We start from the raw sequence: 9,854 nt of genomic DNA on the forward strand, positions 1-9,854 counted from the left end.
GGAAATTCTTTTCCTTATAAAGAGCTTTCAAAAATTTCTCACTTTTCATGTGGGGTGAATTTTATTTTCTTTATTTATAACCATGTAAAGGAGTTCCATTTCCTTCCTTCTTTCCATGTGAGATGGATTTCCATTCCCCCCATTTTATTAATTATGAATTCTTCCAACTTATAATCTTACCATATTTAAAATATTTTTAGGTCCTTCTATTTCTAAAGTTGACATTTTTAACCCAAAAATAAGTATGATATTTTACGAGAGGTTACAAGAACCATTCATTCTCACTACCAAGCCACACAAGTGTTTTATGTTAAAGATCCAAGTTCAAAAAAATATCACATAGTATTGCAAGCCAAACGACATAATCTTGGAGTTGGTCATGTTGTAGACGAGGAAGAGTACGACTAATTTGACGAGATCCCGTCATTTTCTGTTGATATTCAACCTAGAAAAAAGTCTAGAACAGAGGGAACATATTTGCGGTGCAACCACAACAAGGGTGAAGTGGTGGAAAAAAATGGAAAAAAGTAGCATCGATCGAGTGTTTAGTTTATTTATAAGTAGTGTTAAACTATAGTTTGTTAATCAAGATAACTAATAAAGTGTTATGTTGTGTTATGTTGTAGACGAATGTAAATAATTAGAAAGTTATGAAATTTATGAAATGCAATATTGATTCGTTACAAGCTATATACAATTATGCGACGACTTATTTCAGTAAAATAAACAGGATAACCCACCTACGACAGGTTACCATAATGTGGCCCATGTTCCAATGGTCTTTTTGACTGTTAGAACGCTTGAAACTGAGGTTCGTAGCCCAAGTTATGCCCATTTTCGTGCATCACCTTTGAAAGCACGATCTTGGGCCTCTAGAAACATCATGGCCAGATCTTCTACACTTGGGCCAACATCAATACATTACATATTTAATAATCAATTTATACCGGTGAAATTTAATGACCGTGGTTTTTACTTTTGGCTTCACCGCCATAAAACAATATACCAGTGCATTTTATAATATTTTAATTGGAAACCGTTGTATATACTCAATAAACATATTTAATAATTAATAATCAATTTATAACGGTTATATTTAACGCTCATGGTTTTTTACTTTTGGCTTCACCGCCATAAAATAAATATACCGGTGCATTCAATTATATTTCTTACTGGAAACCGTTGTTTATACTCAATAAACATATTTAATAATTAATTTATATCGGTTAAATTTAATGCCCATGGTTTTTACTTTTGGCTTCAACGCCATACCTTTTACCATTTCAACAAAATATTTGAATTCAGATTTCAGACTATCACTATCTCGTGCCTTCTCAATTACCTCATTACACAATCTCTAACTCGCTTGCTACTACCGTTGCCATAAAACTTAAGCGGTACATTTGCGATTGAATTTGTTAGGGTTTTAGGAAACAAACAATATGTATGGTTTAATATTTCGTACGCATATGTATTTATTAAACAAGATACATATATAAAGTTAATAGTTGGGGATTCAATATATCTGTATAGTCCCAATCTCAGATTCTATTGGAAATAATTGGGGATTCGAGATTTTGTACATGTATAAAGTTAGGGTTTGTGATTTACTTATGCATGTATGCACTTGTCAATATTGTTGAAACCAATAATAATTTTTTTTTTACGTTTATTCCCTCCATTTACATGTATAAAGTTAGGGTTTATGATTTAATTTTGTATGTATGTGGTTCCCATATCAATATTGTCTGAATATGCATTGAATGTTTTCATTCAAGTTAGGGTTTAGGAATCATTTAAAATACCAAAAGACGATGCCAAAAGAACAGATTATTAAACAAGGGGTAAACATTATGAAACAATTCGTCACACACTTAAAGTCCAGTTTTTTGACTTAGGTTTAGACCAAGCAAGAAGTATGATTATATAGAAGATTGGAGTCATTGGGAAGATTTTAAGGAAATAGTTACATACGGTGAGTTTAAGGTAATTAATTATATATTCAAATCTTTTTTTACTCGTTATATTTGTTGTACGTATTATACTAACAGCTTGCATGATTCTAATTTTATGAAAGAGGAAAGGAAAAAACACTAAGAGTCTGCTAAGAAAAACCATAAGGGGATGGCTGGAATGGATCCGCTACAGTATATATGCTGCTACTAGAGCAAAAATTGATGATGACACTGGAGAATTTTATCTTCCTGACCGTGAATTGGAAAGCCCCATTCCAAAATTGGTCACTGTTTTAAATCATGTGATAAATAAAGTATTAACAATTATATCACCTTTTACATGAGACGTTTTTTTATAGATTGAAAAATAGAAAGAGACAAAAGCTTATGGTACCTATTTCGAGGAGGGTTTCGATATCGTAAATCAGGTAATAAAGAATGGACGTCCCCATAGGGGCGCACACTTTTTAGTTTAAGAGGTGATTGGTTTTACAAAAGGCCGAAAAGGGAGAAGGAAGAGGAAAACCAATGAGGCGGCAAAGAGGTTAAGAGATGAGGATGACGCAGCCAAGAATCATTTTAATTCCTTCATACCCGAAATCCTGGCACTTATTCTTAAAATATGTTGTTTATTTGTTTTCTATATATATATATATATATATATATAACAAAAAATTAATGAGTAACTCTATCCATCTTTGTAGACAACACAAAAATATGAGCTTTTATGGGCCCTTTTGCAAAAGATTTCCCAACATGGTCTTAGCCACAGGACAGGTGTATCCTTGCCTAATGGAATTTTTCATACACGACCGTTGGCAGTCGGGTTTGTGAAATTTCATGTAGACATGGTGGCCGAAAGATGTAAAACATACCCTATTTTTCCCAAAAATGAAATTCCAGATGAAGTACAAAGGGATATGGAAAGCACACGAGGTAACTTTGCTGAGTGGACTTGGAGTGCAGTAAGGGTATGTTTAAAACATAATCATACACCATCTAGCTACTTTGTTTAATAATTTACTAATACACACACATATATACATATATATATTATCTACAGATTTTAGATTACGAGGAAACACCTTCACATGATTTTCCTTACAGGCCAAAGGTAGTCTTTAATATTATATACATTTTTTTTATTATTATAATAACTAGTCGATATAAAAAGGATTACGTTTTATCAACATATTGATTTTGATCAACCCGATATGGGGCCAGCTCAAGAAGCATTTGACCAGTTTAAATATATTAACAATGCATTGGTAATTAATCACTTTTATTAATTTCTTTATTATACCTTCACATACGTTATACATATGCAATAAACTTTTTATTGATGCATGTAGTTTCCACCGCCATCGGTTAAGGAACCTGTTGGAAATTCAAAAACTACTGGTCTCGTGCATCAATCTACTGCCTCAACCGTGGTGGATGCTGCCGCTAAGACAGTGGGTGATTAATTCTATTGCCTCAACCTCAAACGGGACCATGGTAGATGCTGCTACTAAGACGATGGAGGATAATGCTGCTTTTATACAGCGCAAGCCCAATGCACAAAAAATAACTGATACGATCTGCATTGGTTAAAATTGAAAGGCAGTTTGGTGGTCAGGAAATTCATAAGGTTGCCAATGATTTGGCACTTTACTTTAAAGAGAAGTATTAGACACGGCTTACATTTAAAATGCCCGACGGGTTGTATCTACCAGATGATAATGATCGTCAATCTATTGACTTATATAGTTTACTGGAGTTATATCTCAACCAATGGGATGAGATCTCAATTTTGACTTGGTTTAGCACCTAAGTTTGATTTTGTTTTTTTTTTCACATTATTCAATTGTTTTCTTATTAACTATAACTTTTTTCTGTTAATTTTGTGATCACATGCTTCTGTATATACAAGCGAGGTGTAAGGCTTGAAAAATACTGGATTCATTAGACCGGATGTAATATCGCTTGATGTGTTAAAGATTTCGTGGTCATACACAGCAACGAGTTCATAGTACATAATAAAACTTCTTAATTCTTCTTGGCTCCATATATCATTCAAGGTATATTTATACTTCGTGATATTGTAATATTGTTTTTATTATATATACTACTAATTTTCTACACAAAATTCATTTATGCAGGTCACATTTTCAGCTATTTTATATTCATCGCAATGTGGCTGACATGCATTTTTATGTAAGAATCATAGATTCTTTGGGTAAGATAAGTCACCTGATAATTACGCATTAGCGAAAATGATTGAGGAATCACTGCGGGGGGGGGGGGGGGGATTAAAAAGAACATAACTGAAAAATGGTTAACGTAAGTTTTATATATTGATTATTACCTAGCAATTTCATTAATTTTGTTTATTTTTAATTAGTTTAATTGCTTTTAAATGTAGTGCCCGCAACAAAAATCATATTGAGAATGTGGTTACTATGTTATGATGGCCATGTACGAGGTTATGATTGCATGCAAGGATCATCTTGTAAGTATTTTATATGTATTTGATCTATATATTATTCTAATTTAGGAACTGTGTTATAACTTTTATTTCAATATATACTTTTAGGCGATGAACTCTTCTTCCTCACCTACCTAGGAATCAATTACAAATTTTGTGTGTGATACCCTAAAAGACTTTCATGACTACCTAATATCAAAGGATAAAAATGATATGTTAGGGAAGAAATTGTAAAGTTGGTTAAATTAAATATTATTATACCCGTTGTAAATACAAAACACCGTGGTATATATTATCAAATAGAGTAACGATTCAATATTAACAAAACACCCGGTTCACAATAGTTGTACCAACATAAACTACCGGTTGTATATCCGTTGTAAAACCATTATGAAACCGGTTGAAATGCTGTTATAAAAACATAAAACTACTGGTTATATTTTCGTTGTAAATCAATTATAAATACCGGTTACAAAGCCTCTATAAATACAACAATACATTGGTTTGTTAATCGTTGTATTTATAAAGAACACATGTTTGTATCCCGTTAAAATTACTTAATTACACCGGCTGTTTGTCCGTTGTAAATACTTTAATAACAACGGTTAACAACATGTTGTATTATGATGTTTACAACAGTTAAGAGCCCATTGTAAATAAAGATTTATAACGGTTACTAGCTCGTTGTAATAAAGCTTTATAACGGTTACCGGCCCGTTTAAATAATACTTTATAACGGCTACCAGCCTATTGTAATTATGTGATATATACTAGCTACAAACCGTTCTAATATCTTCTAGAATGTACACCGGTGTGGAAACCGTTTTAATTGTAATTTGCAACGCTTCAATTATAACGTTTTGAATCCGTTTTGTTTACGTTACTTAACCGTTTTAAAATCGTCATTTTCTGTACTAGTGTACACACTAAGTTTATACCAACTAAGCTTCAGGTGGTAGACATATTCACTGAAAGTTCGCGTCGCTCGTAGTTTGAGTGCTTTCGAAGCAAGCTTCGTCTTGGACCGTCACTGTCTCTTAATGCTCATTTATGTATTTCATTAGTTGTATTTATTGTTTGTAATTATCTATCATAAATACATAAATACATGTATCCATTCTTTGTGGAGATATGAAAATTCAATCATCTCAAAAGCATTACTCATGGTGGATAGTAAGTATGTCCATGTGGTTCTACTAGAATCATCCACAAATGTAAGAACATATTTTTACTTATTGTGAGTGGGTGTGTTGTAGGGTCTCCAAACACCCACATCTATATGCTCAAAATGTTTAGAAGTGGACTTTTGGACTACCGGTAAAGAAAAGATGATGCCTGGCTTTTAGACATACATCAAAATGCTCAATTGGATCCATACGTCAAACGCATAAAGTCAATATATGATGCCAAACTTTGCTACTAACAAGAAGATTATAGGAAAAAATTGGCAAGAACACAAGAATAATAACTCACATAATTCAATCGACTTGCACTAAAAAGATGTAGTATATATTAGGACTAAATACAAATAGATTTAACTTACTAAGTACTATACGAACACTAAAGTAATTATTATTATATTACTGTTTTTAAACTAGAGTAACTATTAATATTTTATTTTGTAGTGAATTGCTAGTTCACAACTATAAAGTAATAATAACTATTCTAGATTTTTTTATATGTCTAGTATGCTAATTTCATTTGTATCAAATTTTATCTCAAAATTGTAATTCTTTGAGCAACAAGATACAAAATGTATAATGACTATCCCATTTGTATCATCCCAACAGTGTCTTCCGACACCAAATATCCGGAAGACACCAAATATCCGTCAATTGAAGTCCAATTTTCTTGTAGTGAAAAGATAATAGCACAAAACTTGTATTATTCAAATAAATACGCATTAAATTTAAGGGATAAACGTACGAGAAGCAATATCATTCACCCAACAAAACAAATACCATTATTAATGGTTATGTCTTTTTAAACAAATAATTGGGATATACATATAGAACACAATTTTTTATTTAACTTTCACTTCTTTTATGATATACATCCAGAGTACTTTGAATAATATTTCCGACAATGATGAATCATTTACTCACATTTTTTACTATCAATGGGAAAGAATTTTGAGCTGCAAAATTCCTTTTGGTGTTTTTACTAATCGTCAATGATGTATCAAAATATGTATCATGTGACATGACACTGTGTCATGGTTCTATCTAGTACGTGACTTTATTCAAGATAGGACCATGTATATATACCATAAATATAAGAAGAAATTGACTTGACGCTATCACACAAATGTACAGAGTTATTACTTATTGGTTTTTTCGATCTCCTTCACTTACAATCTATCGTTATATTATACCTAATTTAATGACATTAGGTATAATATAACGGTAGACTGTAAATGTAATGAAATTACGAAAGAATAGAAAATGGTGTTTTGTTTGTCAAGGTAATGAAATTAACAATTACACAAGAAATCTCATTTCATCAAAACCGTTCCGTCTCACCCCTTATTTTTTTCATTCTGTTCGTCTTTCACCTTATTTTCTCTACACCTCCGCCGCTGCCACCTGAGTGCCACCGCCATCGTCACCACCACCACCACCATCACCACCATTACCGCGCCGCCACCAGCCCACCACCACAACTTAAACACCACCGTAGCCATTGCCATTTTTTGTAGTATTTTTTTTTTATTTTAAGGTGGCTATATTTTTGTCATTTGTGTTTAATTCATGTTTCTTTATGTATTTAATAAACAGCTTAAAGTAAAGGTTCATTCCATTCTCATAGATTAACATATCAAACAAGACAAATAAATAGTACAGTAATGATCAATTTCATTCCCCATCCAATCCATTACCCATATATGTATGTAAGATCCCCTATATCTTTGTACTTCATGTTTGTCTACTTGGTTGTTTGTGATCAAGAACACCATTTGAATACCAAGAGCTTTTAAGGTTGATTTTGATTCAAATTCGTTTAGATTGGCCACCAATTCATGCTATCTTTCTCAGTAAAGAGATTAAAGCACAAAGACAATTTCAAAGTAGCCTAGAATATTCTAGGCTAGGGAGAAGGTGTGAGTGTGTGTGGGTGGGTGGGTGTGTGTGGGGGGGTTGTGGACATGGGTCGGTCCGATTTGGTTTTAGGCCAAAACGATGCAAAAACCAAAATTTCAGCTTTTGAGTTTTTGTAAATTGTTCGTTTGCGATTTTTCAATTTCTTTGGTTTTTGGTTTGTGTTCGTTTGGTATTGATTTTGCTATTTGGCTTGAACATTTTGGACAAAAAAAAAGTGGTCTAATAAATGAATTTGAACTTTAATTTTTTTTTTTGGTTAATATCTAATTGATTATTATACACTGCGGCTAAAATATTTGGGTTAAGCTATATATATTAAATTATTATAAATTACTTAAAATGTAAAATAAGAATAAATAAGTTCGGTTTTAGTTACACCCAAAACTAAAAGCGAACCAAAAGTTCAGCTTTTAAAAAGCATAAAACCGAGCGGTAGGTTTTTGTTTTGATTCGGTTTTTTCGGTTTCATGCATATTCTAGGACAACGTATTGTGACACAATATATGAAATTTGTTTCTTGATTGATATACCAAAACCATACGTCACTTTTATAGAGATCCTACAATAACAACATAAGAAGATAAACCATCATAACTACATAAATGTTATGATGGTTTTTATCCTAACGCGTACCATCAATATCCTAGAAACATTCAAATTCAGAACCCATCTGTTGATTTCAGAGCTCCTTTATTGTTCAAGAGCTCATTGATTTCAGCTTGAAACTCCCAATACTGTTGTAGTTCCATGCTTGGAGGTTGTCTTGTGCCATCTGATTCCAGTACTACAGATGATGACTCAGTAACGTTGATCATCAAACTACTCATTGAGTAATTGGATTGTGCATGGTATTCAACCATTTGAGGAGTACTAGCAGCTGAAGAGTTTTGCCACATGGGGGCATTATTATGATACAGAGGGAAATTAGGGTTTTCAAGGCTTTGGAGTTGCATGTGAAGTTGTAGCCTTTCAGTGGATGATTTTCTTAGGGTTTCTATACCCTTGCTCTCTTTCTTGTCATTGCTGCTTGAACCGGAAAACCTATTCGTCGGAGATTCTTTGTGCCTTCCGAGTAATTTCTTCTTCAGTCTCGTGTTCCAGTGATTCTTGATGTTGTTATCTGTTCTACCTGGAAGTTGAGCTGCCATTATTGACCACCTACATGATTATATATTCATAAAATCAGACACTCGATCATAGATTAATTAAAAATATAAACGAAAGATAAAAATTAATAGCTAGCGCTTAGACGCCATAAATGATGTTCACCACCGTTAAGCACCCCTACCAACCGGTCCCACGGCCAACATGATGGAGGTAAATCATAGTGGTGATGCACTGAAGCTCAGGTTTGATCCTGAAATATTCCTATCTAGCTACCACTAGAGCACAACATGGGAAACTAGAATAGAGTAAAACCTGCTTCCTATACTATTATAGAGGCTGCATATGATATTGTCTTCTTCTTCTGAGAATCCGCCATGCCTGATGTTGGGTCGTAGGTAATTCAACCATCTCAATCTGCAGCTCTTCCCACACCTGTTGAGCCCTGCAAAGCACTTACCAGTTAATACTTCATAAGGGTCTCAAAGGAAACTAAAATCTTGATGAAGAACCGGTATTATGAACACAATGAAGCGAATGTGCACCGATCTTTTGGGGAAGCGCAATCCAGTTACCACCAGTGCCATATTTTTCAATGTGATCTTTGAGCTTAGCATCTTCTTCAGATGACCAAGCTCCCTTCTTCACATGTGTTTTATCACAGCATGGTGCTCTCCCCATCTTTCTTTAATTGTTGTGACTTGTTTCCTGGTCCTCTTGTATCTATATTTTTTCTTTCCCTCTAGACAATCAGATGTGCCACTGGTAAATTGGTTAAAATTGTACTAGGGAAGACCCAAGATTCATGTACAGTAGGTATGAAAAGTTTCGTTTTGATGTGATACTTAATAAACAAACCAAAAAGAAATTAATTAACAAAGGGAAAAGAAAGAAAGTGTCCTGGCTTTAAGTTAATTGAATAACATATAAATTAAAATTTATGAAATCATCATCATCGTACTCAGTATATCCCACCAATAGCAAAGCTATGGTAGAGTCAGAGGAGGGTAAGATGTAGACAACCTTACTTGGCCTCTACCCTTTAGGAATGGAGAGGCTGCTTTCGGTGAGACCCCCGGCTCGATAGCAGTTTTGCATCAACATTGGACATAAGACACATAACACTCAACCATCTGGACACCGCCGATTGGTGCATGTACCCTTGTCTTTCGACTATCAACGCCACCACATGATGCCTGATTAACCTTCCGCCATTTTTAACGTTAT

At 33.6% G+C, this 9,854-nt stretch overlaps 1 pseudogene; it reads right to left on the reverse strand.

Moving 5' to 3' along the window:
* Window positions 1–8,145: 8,145 nt before the first annotated feature.
* On the reverse strand, window positions 8,146–9,513 carry LOC143624204 (transcription factor MYB36 pseudogene; annotated as a pseudogene).
* Between the last annotated feature and the right edge of the window lie 341 nt (window positions 9,514–9,854).

This window comes from Bidens hawaiensis, unplaced genomic scaffold, assembly GCF_021521415.1.
Source record: "Bidens hawaiensis isolate Kalapana, Puna unplaced genomic scaffold, B.hawaiensis_p1.1 tig00003698_1, whole genome shotgun sequence".
In the NCBI taxonomy this organism is placed as follows: domain Eukaryota; kingdom Viridiplantae; phylum Streptophyta; class Magnoliopsida; order Asterales; family Asteraceae; genus Bidens; species Bidens hawaiensis.